This window comes from Lactuca saligna, chromosome 2 (assembly GCF_052625555.1).
Source record: "Lactuca saligna cultivar CGN05327 chromosome 2, ASM5262555v1, whole genome shotgun sequence".
Classification (NCBI taxonomy): Eukaryota; Viridiplantae; Streptophyta; class Magnoliopsida; order Asterales; family Asteraceae; genus Lactuca; species Lactuca saligna.
Genome location: NC_136418.1, coordinates 5275578 through 5298932, shown reverse-complemented (window position 1 = coordinate 5298932; position 23355 = coordinate 5275578). Strand labels below are relative to the sequence as shown.

At 40.1% G+C, this 23355-nt stretch overlaps 1 non-coding gene and 1 pseudogene across 1 annotated transcript; one reads left to right on the top strand and one right to left on the bottom strand.

Moving 5' to 3' along the window:
- Positions 1-5140: 5140 nt before the first annotated feature.
- Positions 5141-5247, bottom strand: LOC145033132 (small nucleolar RNA R71). Its single transcript, XR_013677372.1, has one exon. It is a non-coding gene; the product is annotated as a small nucleolar RNA R71 (small nucleolar RNA).
- A 1519-nt stretch (positions 5248-6766) lies between these two features.
- Positions 6767-23355, top strand: part of LOC145029479 (uncharacterized) — an 89020-nt pseudogene continuing 72431 nt past the window's right edge.

The following is a 23355-nucleotide window of genomic DNA, read 5'->3' as shown; positions in this document are numbered from 1 at the left end:
TTATTATTGAAAATAAAAAGGATTAGGGTTTACATAACTTTTGAGTATTACTAGAAATAACCAAAGAATTCCTTTCTTGAAGTCTCTTGGAAAGCTAACACCAAAAGCATGATATCTCTAATGGTTTGTACCCAAAACCTAACAATATAAGACTTGGGAGGAGAGAGGAGAGGGGAGCACGAATATGACTCTTTTTATTTTAGGTATGCATGGACGAAATTGAGGAGCCTAGGAGGTCCTATTTATAACTGATGGGAAAACCCTAAATAACTATAATTTAAATTAAAATAATATTATTTCAAATCTAACTTTATCCAGTTTCCTTAATATCTACATGAAGAATTCTAGAAACCTAAGAAGGCTCCTTAAATTCGGCCGCAATAAGAATATTCTTGAATCTCTCTCTTATTCAAATTTTGAACAATTACAGCTTAAGTCTTTGCACTATTAATTAATTTAATTAATCCCAAAATTAATCCAAATTATTTATGAATATATTAATCAAATAATACTATTTCTAACTAATATATTAATCTCATAATATATTAATAAACTATTTATTTCTATTTATTAATCATATAATAAATCAATTAATCAACCTCTCTATCTAAAAGTCATTCCGGTCAATTACTAGTTTTGAGGGCAATCCAAAAAGGACTTTACGTTTAATTTAAGTATATACAAATTTAATTATTGGTTTAGACACTTAATCCAATAGTCTCTTACTTGGATAAGCCTATAGCTATAATTGCAAGTATAACTTCTAAATTAAATAACAAAATGTGATTTCCAAAGCAACTGTCGAACTCTGATCTGATCAGATGTTGGCCCTAAGATAAGTGAAACATCCCAAAAAAATTAGACCCGGAATTTCATTTTTAAATTAAGAAAATCCAGTATTCTAAAAACATCATTATTTCAAAACTCAAGTCAACACACAACAATCACATCAAGTAGCCAAAACATGTCATAGAAAATATTATCAGAGTATAAGTCCCCAAGGTCTCTACTGTGGAAAATGATATTGTGATGCGATGTGATCATGACGACCCCTTTCCGTTCAAAGTAGAAGTACGTGGAACAAAAAAAATTGTAACCATGAAGCATAGTGAGTTCCCCCATCATACCACATACCAAACAAACATACTGTCAAGCATATCTGGATATTGGCCTACCCCTTCGGTCTATTTTCAACCGGATACTGCCGAGCATATCTGGGTGCTCGACCTGCCTCTTCGGTCTCTTTAAACTGGATAAGAAGTGAGCAACTAAACCCGGAACACCCTTGAGTTCTATTTATAGGCTAACTTTTAGGGTCTCACATCGTGAGAATTGAGGTGCTCACGTCGTGAGGTCGATCCTTATCCTCTTCCATGGACAAGACGTCTGCTGACGGCTCTGCAACCCATCAGTCATAGGCTCACGTCGTGAGCTTCTGGCTCGTGTCGTGAGCTGTCTGACAGCTTCGTTTTTCGTGTCTCGAACTTCAAAAATTCATATCTCTCCCTTATGAGCTCCGATTTTTATGTTCTTTATATGCACGCGTAGGTGAGATTATGCTCTACAAATCTCGTGTACACTTCATTGGCTATTTTTGACTTTATTTTTAATATTACATTTTTAACAGGCCAGGATAGGAAAAGTCCTTTAAAAATTCATAATTCCTTCATCTGATGTCTGTTTTTGTCAGTCTTTTTACCGTTGTACTACTATTGTTGAAATCTTCGATTCTCGTTTAGGTTGAGTTGGCTAAAAGTCGCTCGATCTCTATTTCGAGTTTTTAGCTATCTAATGTTATGATTGAAACTTCGAAAAAACAAAAATTTCCTCATACGAAGTTGGATTTGGGCATTCTTTTTGTATAAGCTTACGGTTTAATGATATCTATAACTTTCATTTAGACACCTAAGGTTGAAAAGTATTTTGTTGAAATTTCTCATTTTCTGCCTAATAGTGTTTTACCGGATTTGCTACAGATCTTAAATTGGTCATAATTTCTTCATTATAACTCGGATTTTAGTGTTCTTTATACTTTTGGAAACCTTATTACGACATCTACCACTTAGTACACTCAATTGAGATTTTTGAACATTTCAAAATTTGATGTTATTTTTATTAATTCACAAAGGGATTACCATATTTGACTTTTAGTCATTACATTGACTTGAAATATCGGGTTGTTGCATCATCCCCCCATTAGAGGGAATTTTATCCCGAAATTTATTACAAAGCAAAAGTTTATGAACTAGGGAAAAGATGCGGTTACTTTTGTTGCATCTGATCTTCTCGCCCCTAAGTGAATTCAGGTTCTCGCTTAGCATTCCAGCGAACCTTCACTATTGGTATGCGACTTTGTTTAGTTCGTTTGATTTCCCTATCCATGATCTCGACGGGTTCCTCAACAAAGTTAAGATTTTCATTCAACTTGAATTCCTCGAGTGGAATTACAAGAGTTTCGTCGGATAGACACCTCTTCAAGTTAGACACATGAAACACCGGATGTACTTTGTTAAGTTCGACTGGAAGTTGAAGTCTATAAGCTACTGGACCAATCCTTGCAGTAATTTGGAAGGGTCCAATGTACCTTGGGTTTAGTTTTCTACGCTTCCCAAAGCATATCATGCCATTCCAGAGTGAGACCTTCAGTAGAACTCGGTCACCAACCTGAAATTCCAAGGGTTTTCGTCTTTTGTCGGCATAACTCTTTTGTCTATCTCGTGAGGCTTTCAGTCGCTCTCGAATTTAAACGATCTTTTCAGTCGTTTCCCTTATGATTTCGGAACCAGTGAGAGTGCTATCAGGGACTAGACCTGATATGTGCATAATTAGTTAATTATTTAGCATATATTCTTAGTTATTTTTGATTAATTATGTGAATAATGTGGACAAAAGGTACTTAAAATGTTGTGAATTGTGTTTTCAGTCCAAAAGATATGCTTGGAAGCAAAAAGGAGAAAAGGAAAGCAATTGAAGATTAAAGAGTGAAAGAAGGTGATATACTCGGCGAGTAGATCGACCCTACTCGGCGAGTACAGGAGGATATTCCAGAAGATAAATACGATTGCTGATTTAAGACGGATAAGTATGGATCTACTCGGCGAGTTGATTCTGCTACTCGCCGAGTACACCCTGTTTTGGGATATCTATAAAACACGAATCCTTATCTCATGGGATGATACTCCTGGCGATTTTTGAAGGATTAGCTGCGACTAAGAGATTAAGAAGGCGCTAAGGAACCCTAGGCTTCAATAGTTGGAAGAATTCAAGCAATTAGGTTAATTCTACCACTTAGACTTAGGAATTGAACATGTTTGCTTTAGTAAACTTTGTTTTTATGTTTGTTTCTACTGCAATTATGAGCTAAATTCGTTTTTGTTTCTGTTTGGGGAATACCAAAGAACTCCTATGGTTTAATTATTGATTCTTGCTTAATTGTCTATCGGTGATTTATTAAATTAAGTTTGTTAAAGAACCTTATGTATTAATCACTACTATTTTCTGTTAATTGGAAGGCAATTAGGTTGCATGAACATCACTTAATTGTTAACCTCATATGTCTATGTGAATGCTAAACCATATGCTTAGAAGTAATGATTATGAAACTAAGATTAATAAGAAAATAGGAAGATTAATGTGTGAGCTTGTTTGAGAAACCATCAACAAGAGGTTAATTGAATTAATAACTTTATTAACCATTACAAATCTTATTTAATCCAAATAATTAATCTAGGGAATTAATTAGTTTAAACACTTGATCAACGCTTAAATTAGTTAATTGTCTAAGGGTTAGGAGTAATGAATATGAACCTAACTATTATAATTGGTAACCAATAGCAATTAATCTACCTTAAACTTAAATAACCATAGGAGTGAATTGGTTGAACCTAAATGGAAACATCTTTATCAAATTTGGTGAATAGTTGTTGCTTTAGTTAATTAGTTAATTTAGTTTGTCTAAGTTTCTAGTCTTGCAAAACTAGAGAAAAACCCTTTACTTTTATTATTTGTTTTAGTTAAAATTAGCTATTAGTTTAATTTTCCGTTCCCTGAGTTCGATACCTTACTTATCAATCTATACCACTTGAAGACAGGTTCACTGCCTTTGTGTGCTCAATTTATTAATAAAAAGTAGGGATAAAACTAGTTGAATTTACACACATCAAGTTTTTGGCGCCGTTGCCGGGGACGGTTCTAAATAATTAAGCTAATTCCTAATTTTTTCGATCCTTTGTGTGAGTTTACTTGCATAAAGTTCATTTATTGCAATTTAGTAATTAGTAATTAGGTTTTAGTATCTGTTTTAGTTAGTTTAAAACTTAGAATTTTTTTTTGAAATATCACTGATACTCGCCGAGTGCAATCGCACCTACTCGGCGAGTAGCAGTTTACTCAGCATTAGATTTTCTTTATTTTTACAATTTTTTTTTGTTCTTTTTACGCTTTTTATTTGATTGATTTCAGGACTTTCATGACCAGAGGAGCAAACACACCACTGGTACCCCCGTTTGAAGACCCCGAATCCGCATTGAAAAGAAACAAAGGGAAGGACGTGGAGAGTTCAAGCACACCAAAGAAATCACCATTGTCCAACTTGAAGATTGTTTTTGGGAAAAAGAAGAGCAGTAAATCAGGAGCTTCTAGCGCTTCTTTGATAATTGAGGAGCCAATTCAAGAAGATATTGGATACGAGATCGAGGAAGAAGAGGAGGCAACGTACGAGCAAGAAACCGAGTCGGAGGAAGAGTTAGCATTCACTATGGCTAACATTGATGAAATCCCCATGGGAGAATGGAAGAAGAGGATGCGCGACGACCATGGCCCGGGACTTGTGCAACCCGCAATTCCCGCGACTGCTACCTTCGAGCTAAAAGGTCATATCCTAGCTTCACTCAAGGAAATACCTTTCTATGGGAAAGATCATGAAGATGCCTACAAACATTTGGATGAAGTAAATGATGTTGCTGATTACTTCAATATTCCAAATGTAACCCGCGAAACTCAACTACTTCGTATGCTTCCGGTAACCTTCAAGGGTGCTGCTAAAGACTGGCTCAAGTCACTTCCCCCCGGATCAGTCACCACTTGGGCCAGAATGAAGGAAGAATTTATTGATCACTTTTGCCCACCATCCAAGATAGCCAAACTGAAGAAGGCCATTGCAAACTTTGAACAACAAGCTGGAGAGTCTTTATATGAAGCATGAGAGAGGTACAAAGGTCTGCTCAGAAACTGCCCACACCATGATCTAAACAGCCAGCAAGAAGTTTCCATCTTCTATGATGGAGTCAATGTTACAACCCGGCAGTTGCTAGACTCACAAGGACCACTTACAAAGAAGCCACCCCCGGTGATTAAAGAATTGATTGAAGAATTCTCTAAACACTCTAGAGAATACCACAACCCTAGGAATGATGTCACGAGGGGAGCCGCGTACGCTGCTACTGAAGATTTATCCATGGTCATGGCCATGTTAAAAACCATGGATAGGAGAATGGACAAAATGGATCAAACTATCCATGCTATACGGGTGGGTTGTGAAAACTGCAATGGACCTCACCTCACTAGAGATTGCGATTTGGATGAGAATGGCAACAAAAAGGCACAAGCATGTTATTCGAGCGGTGACCGGTATGATGAGGACTGGCGCAAACAAAAGAAAGAGTGGCTGCCTTACGAAGAGTACAAGAAGGCCAAGGAGGAGAAGTATAGACAAAAAGGGAGAGGCTTTTATAAAAAGGAGGAGCCGGTGCAAGAGAGGAAGCCAAGCTTGGAAGATATGCTTACTAAATTTGTGGCCGCTTCCGAGAAAAGACATAGTGACCATGATGCTGCTATCCAAGAAACAAGAACAATGCTCAGGAACCAGCAAGCATCCATCCACAACATAGAAACGCAGCTTGGGCAACTTGCTCAACAACTAAACCAAAGGTCACCGGGTGAGCTTCCTAGCAAAACCGAGAACAACCCACGAGGCGCACAAGTAAACATTGTCACAACAAGAAGTGGGAAGATCATCACTCCCCTGGCCCCCATTCGAACTGAAGCAACCAGGGACTCACAGAAGGAAGGAATGGAAGAACAAGTAGAAAACCAAGATTCACAATCTGAGAGTTCTACTCGCCGAGTAGGGCCGATGGACTCGGCGAGTACCCCTGCTAAAACGAATGAACAGCCTCCCTTGAAGCCATACCAGCCTCCAATTCCATACCCAGCCCGAGCCAAGAAAGAGAAGCAGGAAGAGGAATATCAGAAGTTTCTAGACCACATTAAAACTCTTCAAATCAACATTCCTTTCATTGAAGCCGTCATGCTAATGCCCAAGTATGCTAAGTTCCTTAAGGAACTCCTCACCAATAGAAGGAAGATGGAGGAAGTCCAGAAGGTAGTGCTTAATGAAAACTGCTCCGCCGCAATGCTAAACAAGTTACCAATGAAGAAGGGTGATCCGGGGAGCTTAACTTTACCTTGCCAATTTGGCAACTTGGCTGCAATTCATGCCTTAGCTGATTCTGGAGCAAGTGTGAACCTTATGCCATACTCGTTCTTTAAGAAGCTAGACCTCCCGGAGCTAAGGCCAATTCGAATGGCAATTCATTTGGCAAACAAGACTGTCACCTTCCCAAGAGGCATTTGTGAAGATTTGCTAGTGAAAGTGGACAAATTTGTCTTCCCGGCTGATTTCATCATTCTAGACATGGAGGCGGATCCGCAAGTGCCAATTATCCTTGGAAGGCCCTTCCTCAACACAGCTAGCGCTATCGTAGACATGAGAGATTCTAAGCTCACATTGCGAGTTGGGGACGATTCAGTGACATTAGGGGTAGACCAAGCCACGAAGTACTCAAGGAGTAGTGACGACACGGCTTTCTCAATCGACATGCTCGACGAACTATTGGAAGAAGACATACCTGAAGATTCCAGCAAGTTTGCAGCTTTGGATGAAGCATTTGATCCAGAAAAGGACTTACTAGAGATTGAAAGACTGTTGGAAGAAGCGGAGTATGAAGAAATAATGAAGCAATCTGAGAGCCCTACTCGTCGAGTAGACCCGATCTACTCGCCGAGTACATCTGAAGAAAAGCCAGAAGTCGTGAATGCAGCTACCAACTCGCCGAGTACCAAACCTGCACTCGGCGAGTCCGTCACTAAGCACAACCAATTGGAGCTTAAAACACTACCTGACCATCTGGAGTATGCCTTTCTGGAAGAAGGAAATCAGAAGCCTGTGATCATAGCCTCGGACCTATCCAAGACGGAAAAGGAAGAACTTGTACACGTGTTGAAGAAAAGGAAAAGAGCCATCGCATGGAACATCTCCGACATCAAGGGAATAAGCCCATCCTATTGCTCTCACAAAATCAATTTAGAAGAAGGAGCAAGGCCGGTGGTGCAACATCAAAGACGATTGAACCCGAACATGCAAGAAGTCGTCAAGAAGGAGGTGGCCAAGCTCTTAGATGCAGGAATCATCTACTCCATTTCCGATAGTCCATGGGTGAGTCCGGTCCAAGTGGTGCCCAAGAAAGGAGGAATGACGGTCATCACCAACGAAAAGAACGAGTTAATTCCAACGCGAACAGTAACCGGTTGGCGAGTGTGGATCGATTATCGAAAGCTAAACGATGCCACTCGCAAAGACCATTTCCCCCTTCCTTTCATAGATCAAATGTTAGAGAGACTATCGGGTCATAGCTATTACTGCTTTCTAGATGGGTTTTCAGGGTATTTTCAAATACCCATAGACCCAATGGACCAAGAAAAGACCACCTTTACGTGCCCAAGTGGGACTTTCACCTATAGACGCATGCCATTTGGACTATGCAATGCACCTGCGACATTTCAAAGGTGCATGACCGCCATATTCCATGATATGGTGGAAAAGTTCATGGAGGTCTTTATGGATGACTTTTCTGTATTCGGATCTTCTTTCCATGACTGCCTCACAAATCTTGACTCAATGCTTGCTAGGTGTGAGAAAACCGACTTGGTCCTAAATTGGGAAAAATGTCACTTCATGGTCAAGGAGGGTATAGTTTTGGGACACAAAGTCTCTAAAAAGGGAATTGAGGTGGATCGGGCAAAGATAAACACCATTGCCAAATTACCCCCACCAACTAATGTGAAGGGCATTAGGAGTTTTTTGGGACACGCAGGTTTTTACCGGCGTTTTATAAAGGATTTTTCCAAAATCACGAAACCTCTAACACAATTATTACTAAAAGATGCACCCTTTAATTTTACTAAAGAGTGTTAGAGGCATTTGAATTTCTAAAGGAAAAATTAACTAATGCACCGATCATTATAGCACCAAATTGGAACTTACCCTTTGAGATCATATGTGATGCTAGTGACTATGCGCTAGGAGCGGTCCTTGGTCAAAGGGTTGATAAGCACTTTCAACCCATCTATTATGCAAGCAAGACCTTAAACCCCGCCCAAGAGAATTATACTACTACTGAAAAAGAACTGTTAGCCGTGGTTTATGTTTTTGATAAGTTTCGCCCTTACTTGGTTTTATCTAAAACCACTGTTTTTACTGACCACTCGGCTATCAAGTATTTGTTCTCCAAACAGGATGCCAAGCCAAGACTAATACGATGGGTGCTGCTTCTTCAAGAATTCGATATAGAGATACGAGACAAGAAAGGAATGGAGAATGTAGCGGCCGATCATTTATCTAGGCTCGAGAACCCGCAATTGCAAGAAGATAAGGATGGAGACGACTTTCCGGATGAATACCTTATGGTATCCGTGGGAGAGGAGCCATGGTTCGCAGACATAGCTAACTATTTAGCTACAAATTACGTCTCGAAGGATTATAGTAGTCAACAAAAGAAGAAATTCTTTGCGGAGATCAAATATTACTTTTGGGACGACCCATACCTCTTTCGAAGCTGTGTGGATGGAATTATAAGAAGATGTGTGTTCGGAAGGAAAGCCGAAGAATACTAGAGCATTGCCATAGCGGGCCCACGGGAGGACATCATGGAGCACACTATACCGCAAAGAAGATCTTTGACATTGGGTTCTATTGGCCTACAATCTTCAAAGATGTAGCCCAATATGTCAAAGAATGTGATGCTTGTCAAAGGGTGGGAAACATTTCATCTCGAAATGAAATGCCACAACATAGCATTCAAGTGTGTGAGGTGTTCGACGTATGGGGCATTGACTTCATGGGACCTTTTCCCACATCCAAAGGAAACAAGTACATACTAGTGGCGGTAGATTATGTCTCGAAATGGGCGGAGGCGCAGGCTTTACCTACAAATGACGGACAGGTAGTGGTACGATTCTTAAAGAAACTATTCTCCCGGTTTGGTGTTCCGAAGGCACTAATTAGTGACCGAGGCACACACTTTGCCAATGATCAATTGGAAAAGGTGCTCAAGAAATATGGGGTGACCCATAAGTTCTCCACGTCATACCTTCCACAAACGAGTGGACAAACTGAAGTGACCAATCGAGCCTTGAAGCGTATTTTAGAGAAGTCGGTGGGAAGCAACCGCAAGGAATGGTCGGATAAATTGGATGACGCGCTATGGGCATTTCGTACCACTTTCAAAACACCTATTGGTACTACACCATATAGGTTAGTTTATGGAAAGCAATGCCATTTAATGGTTGAGATCGAGCATAAGGCATATTGGGCTTTAAAGAGGTGCAACTTCGATATAGAAGAATTGAAGACCAACCGTTTGATGCAAATGAATGCCCTTGAAGAACTCCGAAATGATGCTTATTCTAGTTCGTGGCTCTATAAAGAAAAAACCAAGAGATGGCATGATAAAAGAATCAAGAGCAAAGACCTCCATGAAGGCCAAAAAGTATTGCTTTTCAATTCCCGATTAAAACTTTTCTCGAGCAAACTTAAATCAAGGTGGGATGGTCCCTTTTTGGTCAAGACGGTGTTTCCTCACGGGGCTATAGAAATGATATCAAGAGACGGCACACCATTCAAAGTCAATGGTCATAGAGTGAAGAAATATGAAGAAGGTGTCCCCCGAAATGAAGGATTGGAGGAGCTGCTACTGTGCGGAATTGCAAACACGTAGACGGGGCGGAGTCCAGCTAATGACTCCATCAAAAGAAGCGCTTATCGGGAGGCAACCCGAGTTTCAAGTTTGCATTTTCTTTCCTTTTCTTTATTTTTCATATTGTTTTTTTTTTCATTCTTCTTCGTTTATTCTATGTCTCTAAGTGCTTGAGGACAAGCTATGCTTTGAGTGTGGGGTGGAAGGGCTAAACAAATGAATTGATACAGTAAAATTGGCAAATTTACAAATTTTTTCAACCTGTGACATCTACTCGGCGAGTATATCGACTATACTCGGCGAGTAAATGCCCACTTACAGCCAAAAGTTGATAACACGCGTGTCTACTCGGCGAGTAGACCCATTCTACTCGGCGAGTAGCCGGTTCAAACCCAGTAAAATAAAACCTGTAAAAATTGTTATTATTCACCAATTCATCCCAACACTTGCCGAGCACTTCCTCTCAGCCGCCTCCCTAAGCATTTTTCAAGAACTCTCCAAATTTCTACTCTTTTCTCTTCATTCAAGCAACAAGGTAACATCTTTACCCTTTAATTTCATGAAAGGTTCAATCTTTGTCACAGATTTACCCATATTTAATGTGATTTCGGATTTGGGGAGTTTTTCTCAATTTCTAGGGTTTTGATTTAGTCATGAATTAGATGTTGTTAGGAGTCATTTCTTCAAGATCTATGGTTAGAAAAGTAATTACAACAAAACCCTATGAACAATTTGGACTATTGCATAGGTTACACAGATCCGATGTCGATCTGTCAAGAAGTTCATACTACTCGGCGAGTAGGTCACAATCGGATCTTATATTTTCCTGTTTTAATCACTGGGTGTTGTTTGTTGCTGTGTTTTTGATGTGTATGCAGATAGCATGGCAAGAAGAGGTCAATCCTCACCGGGGGGGGGGGGGGGGGAAGTCATGGTGATATGCCATGGTTAGCCTTTCAACAAATCACCTCCAAATCCTCCAAAACTCGAGCCCTAAACAGGTTGGAAGCACTTCGACAGAAAGAAATCCACCTACCGAATGCAGTGGATTGGGGATGGATGGGCAATGTTGGCTTGGAAGAAGAACTCACCCCATATTTGGTGAAAGATTGTAACTTGGGTTATGCCAACATCACTTGTGATGGTTGGTTGCAATTGTTCAAAATCCAAGAGCCAGTATACGCGGAGTTGTGCTGGGAATTCTTTGCTACCATTTCATTCCGAGGTGGTAGTGAGTTTTACAATCCTAACACGATTTCGTTTTCTTTGGGTGGGGAGCTGCGCCAATGCAGCACGGTTGAGTTCTCTTGGCGGTTGGGCATCTACGATCAAGACATGGCGATGACGGATTATTTTGAAGCTTTCTTGGAGAATACCTACAAAGAACTTCCCGAGGAGGTGGTGGCATCGACATGGTGGAGTACAATTGCTAACCGAGCCTATATACCTTCCACTGCTCAAGAAGGTCATATCCGTTCTCCGATCCACCGACTCATTCACCGGTTCGTTGCAAGCACGATCAACATGCGGAAGGATGGGGACAAAGTTCCCACCCTTGATATCTTTTACTTGTGGAGTATCATCACTCCCGACGTCTTCTGCAACCTTCCGTACTGCATTGCTAAATTTCTTGCGGAGGGGGCGGTCAAGGAGAAGATAAACTCGAAGATAAATGGGGGCATGTTCATTACTCGGCTTGCGAAATCATTTGGGATCTTGGATTTGCCGCAAGCTCAAGCGCTAACGATTATCCACCCTCCTCCGTTCAACACTGCACTTTATAGGAGGGCTCGGATAGTTGAAAATTTTGGTGACTCCTTTACTATCCCGAATGAAGATGAGCTGGCGCTCCCCGAGGAGCCGGGAAGGCGGGTTAGGCCAAGGAGCGAGCGGGTACGGGAAGACCCACCGGTTATTCCGGTGGAGGATAACGAGGGTTGGAACCAAGTGGAGTACCGACACTACTTGGATGATATTGGGCGAGGGGTTAATTACACCAATCAATCCTTTGAGTATCTTTTCCAACAAATGCACATTGCCCCGCGACCTGGACCCGGCTACCCTTATATTATGGGTTGGGACGAGAGGATGCGAAGAAGGGGTGGAGAAGGAGGTAGTGGAGCTGGAGGAGCCGGAATGGAAGAGGAAGATTGAAGATTTTGTTTTGTTTTGTTTTGTTTTATTTATGATGTTTGTTTTAAGACAACTGTGGACATGTTGGATTTGGCTATGTGGTTGAAATATTAGTGTTACTTTTAGTTTTCTTTTCAGGTATTGAAGCTAGGAAGCATGCTAATTAGGAAGGGTCAAGAGAGGAATGAGAGTCTTTATGAGTGATTATGGAGTCTTGTTCCTAGGATTGAGTCCGTACGAGTCAAGAGTTTTATGGAGTGTTGCTGCTTAGGAAATTCGCGTGAGAGTACATTTATATTTCCATGTCAACACCAAAGTAAAGAGAGGCAGCGGTTCAAAAAATTCTGGAAATATACGCCTTACTCGCCGAGTGCACTAACACTACTCGGCGAGTACATCTGCTTTTGCACGAACTGCTTTGCCATTGAGTTTTACTCGCCGAGTTTGCCCGCCTACTCGCCGAGTAGCCTGCTGCAGGAGGAGTTTCTGATTTGCTCTGGCTAATTTTTCTGCACCATTCATATACTCTTTATGAATTACTACTGAAGATTGTTCAACAACCCTTTTCCTTGGAGTTTTTCGAGCTATCAACCACACGAGACGTATGACGCCCGTGCCATGGATGAGCTGTTCCCATGGTTAAAGTCAATAGAAGAAGGAGTTGAAGAAGAGAGTGTCATCCTAGCGACTGCTATCCCAGGGGAGTTTGTTCCAACTTTCTCTCTATTTGCATTTTTAGTTGGTATAATATGCAATGAGGGAATTGCATAAAATAAGTGTGGGGTAGGGGGTTAGTCACATCTTAGAATACTTAGAATCTTAATTTAGGCTAATTTTTAAAAATTGTTGCATACCAAAAATGCTTAGGTCTTAAATTAGCAAATTTTGGTAAAAAAAAAAAAAATTAGGATTCCATATTAGAATTGTGTTAATAATTGCATGAAAACCCAAATGTTTAGTTGAGCCTATATACGTTCTAGTGCATTTGTGGCTTCCTTATTTCAGTGAAATCATGAGACAAAAACACGACCTTGCTCAGCCTGAGGGATGCAATATGTTTAGCAGCCTAAACCTGAAATGTATCCAGGAAAGTTTTTATCATTAGCCAATAAAGGTTGAGATTGAGCGCTCCTGCTTAAGCATGTAGGGATTTGAGTGAAAAAAAATTGAGAAATACATGAAAAAAAAAGAGAAGAATTACTAGAAAAAGTTATAGGAATTTTGGAGCAAATGAAGTAAAGATCTAAAGATCAAAATTCCAAGAAATCCAAAAAGTTGAAGATACCAAAAGTCAATACAAGTTAGTGAATTCAAAGATATCAAAGATCAAATATCAAGAAGGTGAAGAATTCAAAGAGCTCCATAGTGGTATCAAAAAGTTGTAATTCTAGAATATGTGTGCTTGGTTTGCTCAATTAAAAATACCTTGAGGGTAAAGAGATTTTCTGAGGATGGATTCGGAGGGTTGCATAAAATGAGCATAGTTCGGGGTGAGTGGGCGAATGTTTATGAGGATTGTGAGTATTTGAAGTATGGGGGGTTTTTAGGAAATTTTAGACACAAATGCATGTGTTGTGGTCTTGGCATAATGGGTGGGTTGGATTGGAGTTATTACATGTGATTTTAATATGTTTAAAATTTAGTTTTGCTTGGGGGCAAGCAAAAGTCAAGTGTGGGGTATTTTGATATGTGCATAATTAGTTAATTATTTAGCATATATTCTTAGTTATTTTTGATTAATTATGTGAATAATGTGGACAAAAGGTACTTAAAATGTTGTGAATTGTGTTTTCAGTCCAAAAGATATGCTTGGAAGCAAAAAGGAGAAAAGGAAAGCAATTGAAGATTAAAGAGTGAAAGAAGGTGATATACTCGGCGAGTAGATCGACCCTACTCGGCGAGTACAGGAGGATATTCCAGAAGATAAATACGATTGCTGATTTAAGACGGATAAGTATGGATCTACTCGACGAGTTGATTCTGCTACTCGCCGAGTACACCCTGTTTTGGGATATCTATAAAACACGAATCCTTATCTCATGGGATGATACTCCTGGCGATTTTTGAAGGATTAGCTGCGACTAAGAGATTAAGAAGGCGCTAAGGAACCCTAGGCTTCAATAGTTGGAAGAATTCAAGCAATTAGGTTAATTCTACCACTTAGACTTAGGAATTGAACATGTTTGCTTTAGTAAACTTTGTTTTTATGTTTGTTTCTACTGCAATTATGAGCTAAATTCGTTTTTGTTTCTGTTTGGGGAATACCAAAGAACTCCTATGGTTTAATTATTGATTCTTGCTTAATTGTCTATCGGTGATTTATTAAATTAAGTTTGTTAAAGAACCTTATGTATTAATCACTACTATTTTCTGTTAATTGGAAGGAAATTAGGTTGCATGAACATCACTTAATTGTTAACCTCATATGTCTATGTGAATGCTAAACCATATGCTTAGAAGTAATGATTATGAAACTAAGATTAATAAGAAAATAGGAAGATTAATGTGTGAGCTTGTTTGAGAAACCATCAACAAGAGGTTAATTGAATTAATAACTTAATTAACCATTACAAATCTTATTTAATCCAAATAATTAATCTAGGGAATTAATTAGTTTAAACACTTGATCAACGCTTAAATTAGTTAATTGTCTAAGGGTTAGGAGTAATGAATATGAACCTAACTATTATAATTGGTAACCAATAGCAATTAATCTACCTTAAACTTAAATAACCATAGGAGTGAATTGGTTGAACCTAAATGGAAACATCTTTATCAAATTTGGTGAATAGTTGTTGCTTTAGTTAATTAGTTAATTTAGTTTGTCTAAGTTTCTAGTCTTGCAAAACTAGAGAAAAACCCTTTACTTTTATTATTTGTTTTAGTTAAAATTAGCTATTAGTTTAATTTTCCGTTCCCTGAGTTCGATACCTTACTTATCAATCTATACCACTTGAAGACAGGTTCACTGCCTTTGTGTGCTCAATTTATTAATAAAAAGTAGGGATAAAACTAGTTGAATTTACACACATCAAGACCTTTCGCAACTGCGTGTCACTCACTTCCTCCAACACAGAGGTTATCTGCATTGCGGCCGTAAAAGGCTTCGATCCAGATAGTGATAGAGTGTTGTAAGTCTGCGGGTGTAGCCGTAGCATTCACTAGCAGCCAGATAGTGATAGAGAGTTGTAAGTCTGTGGGTGTAGTTGTAGCATTCACAAGGTTGGTAGATAGCATGAGTTTGTTTTTAGGACGCGGAAAGAACAGTAGTACCCACCAGTTCGGGTGTAGAAGTGAGGATATAGAAATCCACGGATTGGATTTTGGATTACCCAGACGGGTTAGACCTAGTTAAGCCAGTGATAAGATTGTAGAAGCGCCACTACAACTATGAGAGCAAGGTAGCAGTGGACTGCTTAAGGTCATTCTTGACATAAGGCAACTAATGGTCAGGTAGCAATCACTTTTAGCCTTGGGTTTGGTGACGTCAGGATTCGAGATATGGAACCAATCAGTTAAATTAGAAGGCCGTTAGGGCCACAGTGACAAGATAATCAGTAGCAACTAGTTCCAGAGAAGGATTTTGTTTAGAAGTCGTGTGAGGCGACTAGGTAGGGAGTCCTTTGGCTCCGCAGTCGGGCTGGAACCCGCTATTTCAGAAGATTGGCGAAAAACTGAGACCAGATAGGTCTCGGGAGATGTTGGGAAGTAGCCATGTGGCAGCATACAGTTTCAGGCAGTTCAATGTTTCAGGCAGTTCAGTGCGTCAGGCAGTTCAGTGTTTCGGGCAGTTCAGTGTTCAGGTAGTTCAGTGTTTTAGACAGTCAGTGTTTCAGGCAGTTTAGTATTTTCAGACAGATCAGTGTTTCAGACAGTTTTGGGTCTCCAGCAGTAATGGTATTTAAGGACCCATGTATGATAAGCGTAATAGATTGCGGGGTTCATCTATAATGATTCAGTATGAGTGGTCTGTTTGGGATTCAGATCATCTAGAGACAGAAAATTTTAGATAGAGTACATGTAATCTTGTTGTGAGGAATTCGTTCACTTGAGGGTTTTAGGGCTTTGCAAAGATTGGTCGCAGTTACCCTAGATAGAGTACATGTAATCTTGTTGTGAGGAATTTGTTCACCTGAGGGTTTTAGGGCTTTGCAAAGATTGGTCGCAATTACCCTAGAAAGGCTAGGGTGTGCCCAGGATTACGGCCATGTTACTTGAGTAGTTAGCGTGTAAGGAATGGTAAGGAATGATTTCGAGGACGAAATCTAATTTAAGTAGGGGAGAATTGTAACACCCAGTTTAATAGATAAATAAATAGATAAAGATTTATAAAAAATAATAGCCCTAAATGTGAAGTAGTGCAACAAGAAGTTAGTTTTGGGGGTTAGGTATAAATTTGGGATTTAAATTAAAAATATTTTATGGAATCAGGGACTAAAGTGTAAGTTTGGGACTTAAGTTGAAAAGAATGAGAGGAGGAAGGACTAAAAAGGATAACGTGGCCGAAGTTTGATAATTGGGCCTGAATTGAAAGAAATTTAGAAGGGCGAGGGCTAAAATGGTAAATATGGATTGGATTTGAAAGAAATTAGAAAAGGGGGGGCCAATTCCGTCATTATGGGTGGAAGTTATGTGAATCGGGTATATAGCCATCGACTCCTCCATAACCCTAACCCTAGCTACATTTTTCAACCGCCACCATCTCACAATCCTCCTCAGCTGCCGCCACCTAGTCGGAGTCGGCCGTAGTAACCCACTGCCATTGAAGTCACGAACAGCCGAAGAAGGACCGTCGAAGACCGAGTACGGAGTGTTGTTGTCCCTGATGTAAGGGTCATGAACGACCGGAGTGGGACGCTGTTGCACCGCCTCTTTGAAGAAGACGTAGCCACTGCTGGACGCCGTATCCGCCATTCCCAGTGATGTCGGTGGCCCTTGTGCCGTCCGTAAAGACGAACGGATGCTCTCCTTCGTGGCTGCGCTGCTGATCCCTTCTCCTCCTTCATTTCAACGTTAGACCTTAGTTACGTCCTTTTGTCCCACCATTCGTCGTTGCTGCTGCCAGAAGAGTCGCTGCTACCGCCGATGGTGTTCCTACTGCCGTCACTATGCACCACCAGGGGTGACTGCCTTCGCAAAGCACCGCCTACCGGTATCTAACCTCCTTCTATCGCTGCCGTGAGCCACCAGGTGGGTGGCTAGGATGCATCTCATAAATCAGTGTCATGTGTGTTGATTGTAGGGCTTGTGTGTGTATGATGTGGCTGGAAAATCAAGAAAGGCCACTACCACCACCTCACGGTGGTGGCTGCCGCCATGAGCCACCGTCGGCCACCATTAGATGGTTGTGTGAGTGTATATTTAGCATTAGAGTGTGCGTGTTTATTTTGGACATTGACATTGTAAATTGTAAAAAATGGAGTAATGAAAAGAACCATAACCACCATCGTAAGGAGATGGCCGCCGTCGCGGGCCGCCTTTGACCACCACTACCCAGGGTGGTAGTGGGTGGTGCCCCACAAGCAAAACCCAAATGGACCTAGCCAAACCCTAATGGGATTAAAGATTTAATTTGGGCCTATTGGGCCATGCTTGGGTGGAAAACCCTAATTGTAAGTATTTGGGCCTTGGACTTATTTGGACCCACTTATGAGCCATTGGGATGGGATTGTGTATTATGCCCAAATTATTCCATATCATTTATCTAGTAGAGTAAAGGACTTAATGAATTAAGTCCTTAATGGGTTAAGTGAGAAAGATTTAATCCTAATTGTCATTTTATGTGAAACCCTAATTTCACTTGGACTTTGAGTTGGGCCTTTCTATTGGGCTTTGATGATTGGGATGATAATTGGCCATACAAGAACAAGAAATTGGGCTTAGATAATTTAATGGGCCTAGAGTAAGACCCATGTGAGGGTTTGGGCCCAATTTGGAAAATTAGGCCATAGATTGGACATAGTCTGGGCCTTGATGATTATGAGATGTTGGACTATGAGAATGTCAAGTGTTGGACGAAGAATGAATGATTAGGCCTTTGATCAAGACCACGTAGAGACTTGGGCCCAATTGGGAAAATTGGGCCATAGATGGGCCATAGTTGAGCCTTAGTCCATTATTAGACTTTTGGGCCTTTGGATAGGGCCTTGGGCTTGAGTCAGGCTAAGATAGGGGTAAAGTAGTCTTTTACTCCAAGCATGGACTCATGGTTATGAGTTGGAACCCAATTATTAATTGGGTGTTATTTTGATATTGACAGACCGGGAATCTATCATCCAGGAGCTATGGTTTTGTCTGCGGGACTTTAGCAGTGTGAGGTGAGTCCTCTTCCAGTAGGAACGGGTCAAAGGCCACAATGCCGGCCCATTTAAGTAGTTGTAGTATGCCGGGGGTAAGCCTGATGCAGTTTATATGTTTCCGGACTTCGGTCCGATGCCGGGGCGGTCCCGAGAAGTAGTTAAGTATGCGTGATGTCTTTGTGATTCATGCAGGTTATAAGATATGTGCTATGTGTTTCGGACTTCGGTCCGATGTCGGGGCAACCCCGATGTATGTTAATTTACATGTTGTGTGTTATGTGTTTCGGGGCAAGCCCGATGTATGTTAGTTATTATGCCATGTGTTATGTGTTTCGGAGCAAACCCGATGTATGTTAGTTTATATGTTACATGTTATATGTTTCGGGCTTCGGTCCGATGTCGGGGCAAGCCCTATGCAGATTATGTGATTATGTTATGAAAAATATGCTATGTCGTGTATGTGCCAGGGTAAGCCCGATGTCGGGGCAAGCCCGATTTCGGGGTGAGCCCGATGCCCGATGCGGTCGGATGCTGGGTTGAGCCCGATGTCGGGCAGGAGTCCGATACCGGGTAAGCCGATGCCAGGATTCGTCCCGATGCAGTTGGGAGTAGTCCTAGAGTTAGATTTATGTTATGTGTTTATGTTATATGCATTGTGGATATGTTTATATGTGTACCAGATTACGGTACGATGTCGGGCAGGGCCCGATGCAGTGGACTACGCCCAAGTTATGTGTTTATGTGTATGGTATGTGGTAGTTTGGGGAGACTCACTAAACTTCGTGCTTACAGTTTTCAGTTTTGGTTTTAGGTACTCGGTTTTCAAAAGAGGAGCTCGGGAAGATTGCAGTGCACACACCATTTGTTCAGCTCGGGATGTTTATACTCTGATATACATGACAGTTGTTATAGTATTCTTAGATATGTTGTTTATGATTTTTCTATAACGTATGATGTTTATGGTTTTTTATTATTAAATTAAAACGAAAATTTTGGCTTGTACTTTTGGGATGTTACAGGTTCATTGGAAACGGACCTAATATGAGGAAGTTATGGCAATTTGGAATAATTTGTAGATTTAGTGCTTTATGAAAAAGGTTTGCAAGTAAGTCCCAGGCATGCATGGTGAAGGGCACGTGTCTAGGGTGTGTATCCCCGACGTAGGCTGGGGGTACGCCCAACGTAATGAGCAGAGTGCCAAACCCTAATTTTTAGGGTTTGGGCACTATTTAAACATCTTTATGAGCTCAAGGCTCTTTCATTCTTAGCCTTCAAAGTCCTTGAGACCCATTCTCGAAAACCCTAACCCTCCCAAGAGTGTTGTGAGCTAATTTTTTGTGCTTTTAGGTGAATTTTGGTGCATGTTCTTGAAGAAGGTGATTGGTGCAAGTTTGAGTCCAAGGGAAGGCTTTTAGATCCAGACTATCCACTCCATTCTCAGCTTATTTGAGGTATAAAGATCTGAACTTTCTCTTTAGAAGTCTAGATCTATGATTTTGTAATAATTTTCCTCTTTTAGATCTCATGGGTGGGATCTAGTGGTTATTATCAATTCAAGAGCTTTGAGTTGCCACTCTTGGCATTTCAGAGGTTCAAGATCCTTAAATTTTGCATATTTAGGGTTAAGAGTCATCCATGCATGTGTTAAGGTGCTTAATATGAGTCTTAATGGTTATTTTTGGAAGTTGAGTCCCATTGAGGCATGCAAACTGATAAAGTCGCCAACTTTATCAGTTAGGGGCTTGTAATGAAGCTTCCCTGAGGTTTAAATGCTTTGGGCTGAAGTGGTTAAGTCGAAAATTGAGTTTTTGGACAAGAGCAGTATGCCCCACGTAAGGTGCAGTATGCCTTGTGTACTGAATTAAGTTCCTCGGTCAGGATTTGCATGTACGTTGAGCATACCAAGGGAGGTACGCCCTGTGTAATCTCGCTGTGGGCTTTTTGGGCTAGATCTCGTTTTGGGCCTTAAGTGTTTGGGTCTTGGTTTTGGGCTTGCTGTATTGGGGATTTTTGGTCAGAGAAATATATATGTCTTGGACCCTTGTGTTGGGCTTGCCATTTTGGACTTAAGTTTAGGGTTGGGCCTTGGTGGGCCCAATGGGCTTGGGTTATTTATGGGTCGGATTAGCGGACCATCTTTACACTTAATGTAAGGGGGATTGGTCTTAGATCCTAATTGAGTTTAATTATGGGTTTAGCTCAATGTTAGGGGTCGGTGTGCAACAGTAGCAGTTGTAGGATTTGTTCATCATCCGAGGTGAGTCTTCTCATTATACTTACCTGTGTGGTAATTTTTGTGTGACCGAAGGGTCTTATTCGTGTTATTGACCGGAGGGTCTTATTCATGTTATTGACTGGATGGTCTTATTTGCTTATACTGAGATATGTGTTATTATGCATTATGTCTTTGTGACTTATATTGTTATATTATTCTGTTATGACCAGAGGGTCCATACCAAGACGTGAGACCGGAGGGTCTTCACAGAGACACATGACCGGAGGGTCCTTATCGAGATATAGCGATGAGAGGCTAATTATTTGTGTATGTGGTATTTTGGGGAACTCACTAAGCTTCGTGCTTACCGTGTTGATTTAAATGTGTTTCGGGTACTTCTATAGATTCCGGGAAGGAGGAGGCCTGATTGTACACATTCGCCGGCTTATGAGATCTTGTGGATTTTGGGATACTTTGATATTGTTTTGATAACAACTTATAATTTATGTGATAACTTGAATTTATGAGTAATGATTGGTGAATTAAAAATGAAAAAAAAAATCTTGAAACTTAAGGCATTTCAATAACCATCGTTGATGTCAATCGGGTAAAACTTTTGCGGTTTTTTCTGAATCTTCTTTTCTCTCGTTCCCATGGGTCGAAGGAATTACCAGTCAACCCTTAGAACATTTCAGCAAACTCTTTGATTGCTTTATCGACGTTATCAGGGATCGAGTTGCCGACTTCACCGAAGACGACCAGACGGAGGTCTGATTTAGCCGAACAAAAGCAGTGGAGGAAGGGGCAGAGCAGAAGGTGAGAACTAGGTATCGAGGGACGTATTCGACGGTAATAGCGATGGTGTAAGGAATCAAACACACAAGCTTTCCAAGGAATGAAGAACCATCTTATATGTAGATACGAAGATGAGATAGAACTGGGGTGATTTTAGGGATTTTTGATCGGAAGAGAGAAAGAAGATTAAAAAAGATCAGTAAAGGGTTGGTATAATTCCAAGGAACGAAGCGGTGGATACTCACACTAATCTCATTGTTATTGGTTAAACTGGCGGTGGAATCAGGCAGAGAACACGTTGTTATTACTGTCACCAACTCCACTGTCCAAAAAGATATAAAAAAGACTCACCAATAGAAACAGTGGGACTAAGTTGTGTTGCCTCAATGAGGTCTGCAATTGCTTCATCTAGGTTACCATAAAAAATCGCTTTCATGCCCTTTCTTTTTCCCTTTTGAGAAGTGTAACATCCAAAAATTTAAATATTCAGTATGTATATAAATGCATAGAGATCTTTTGTCTATGATAATGGTCGTTCTCATAATTAAAAAAACAACTATAGTTAACAAAGAGATTAAAATATGATTAACCTTTTAACCGAATGCAACATTTTAACATGCACCCAATAAATATTTTTTAAGTTAATATTCACATCATCTAATCTGTAACATTTTGAAGAAAATAGAAGAGGGTATATGTGGGTCAATATATCCATTCTGTGGACCATTTAGATATTCTATGCGTGATCACATTTGTGCTTAGTATCAAGTTGTAACATGGTCTTTGTGTGGTTATTTCTTCACTTGATAAGGTTACGAGCACACTTTATTAAGTACTGGTGACCATAGAAATTATAATAGATTTAATTCTAGGTAGATTATTGTATTGCTTGTAATGTTTATGTGTTGGTATAATGATATCTTGTAATCATTTAATATAAAGGTAGCAATTGCTAATGGAATGAAGTATATTGAAGGACGGACATTTGTTTTTTTTTTTTAAAAAAAAAAAAGTTAAATGTGAAAGTCGACACTAAAATAACTGATCATTCATAAAAGCTATAAAGTCAAGTGATGGTGTTTATATATTTCAATCCTTATTTTTTTTTTCATTTGTTTTTGTGTATGTTTATGAAACTAGTTTGTAGTTGTTAGTGCATGAAAGCTACAATCAAAGAGCTGCAACTTTTATTTATATAAAACCGTTTGATAAAAATACTTATAAACTTTTGAAATTTTGTATTATGAATTTTTCTTATAAAACAAATATTTTAAGTTTATATTTACAAACAATTTTTTTCTTGTAGTTCAAAGGTTTTTTGTTTTTTTGTTTTTTTTGTTTAAATTTAAGTATGATATAAAGTATAAACTATCAGAAACTTATTACATGTATAGTTCAACCCTTAATGTTGACAGAAACTCTATTATCAAATAATTATACGGGTCGTATAACTAAACGAGTTTCTAGCCACATAAAAGCGATAGAATATGAAAATATAGGGGTATATAGGTAATTTAACAAAAGCATCAAGATATGTGTGTAAATGGAAAAGGTTCATTGAACCTGGACACCACCATTCCAACATCCAAGCCTATAAAAACAAACACCCCAATGAAGGAAAGAACGCACCTCAACCGATTCAGTTAATTAGGCAAAATCCTTCTCTCTTTTAACCAAAAATAATGGCCCCAACCATGGCCGATCCGTCGGTGAAAAACCACCGACCGACGAAAATGGTGGCCCAAGAGGAGTTGTTGAGGAGGAGGAACGAGGAATTGGAGAGAGAGTTGAAGAGGAGTCTGGAAAGAGAAGAGAAGATGAAAACGGAGTTGCAGAAGACATGGGAGAGGCTGCGCGTGGCGGAGGAAGCCGAGGAACA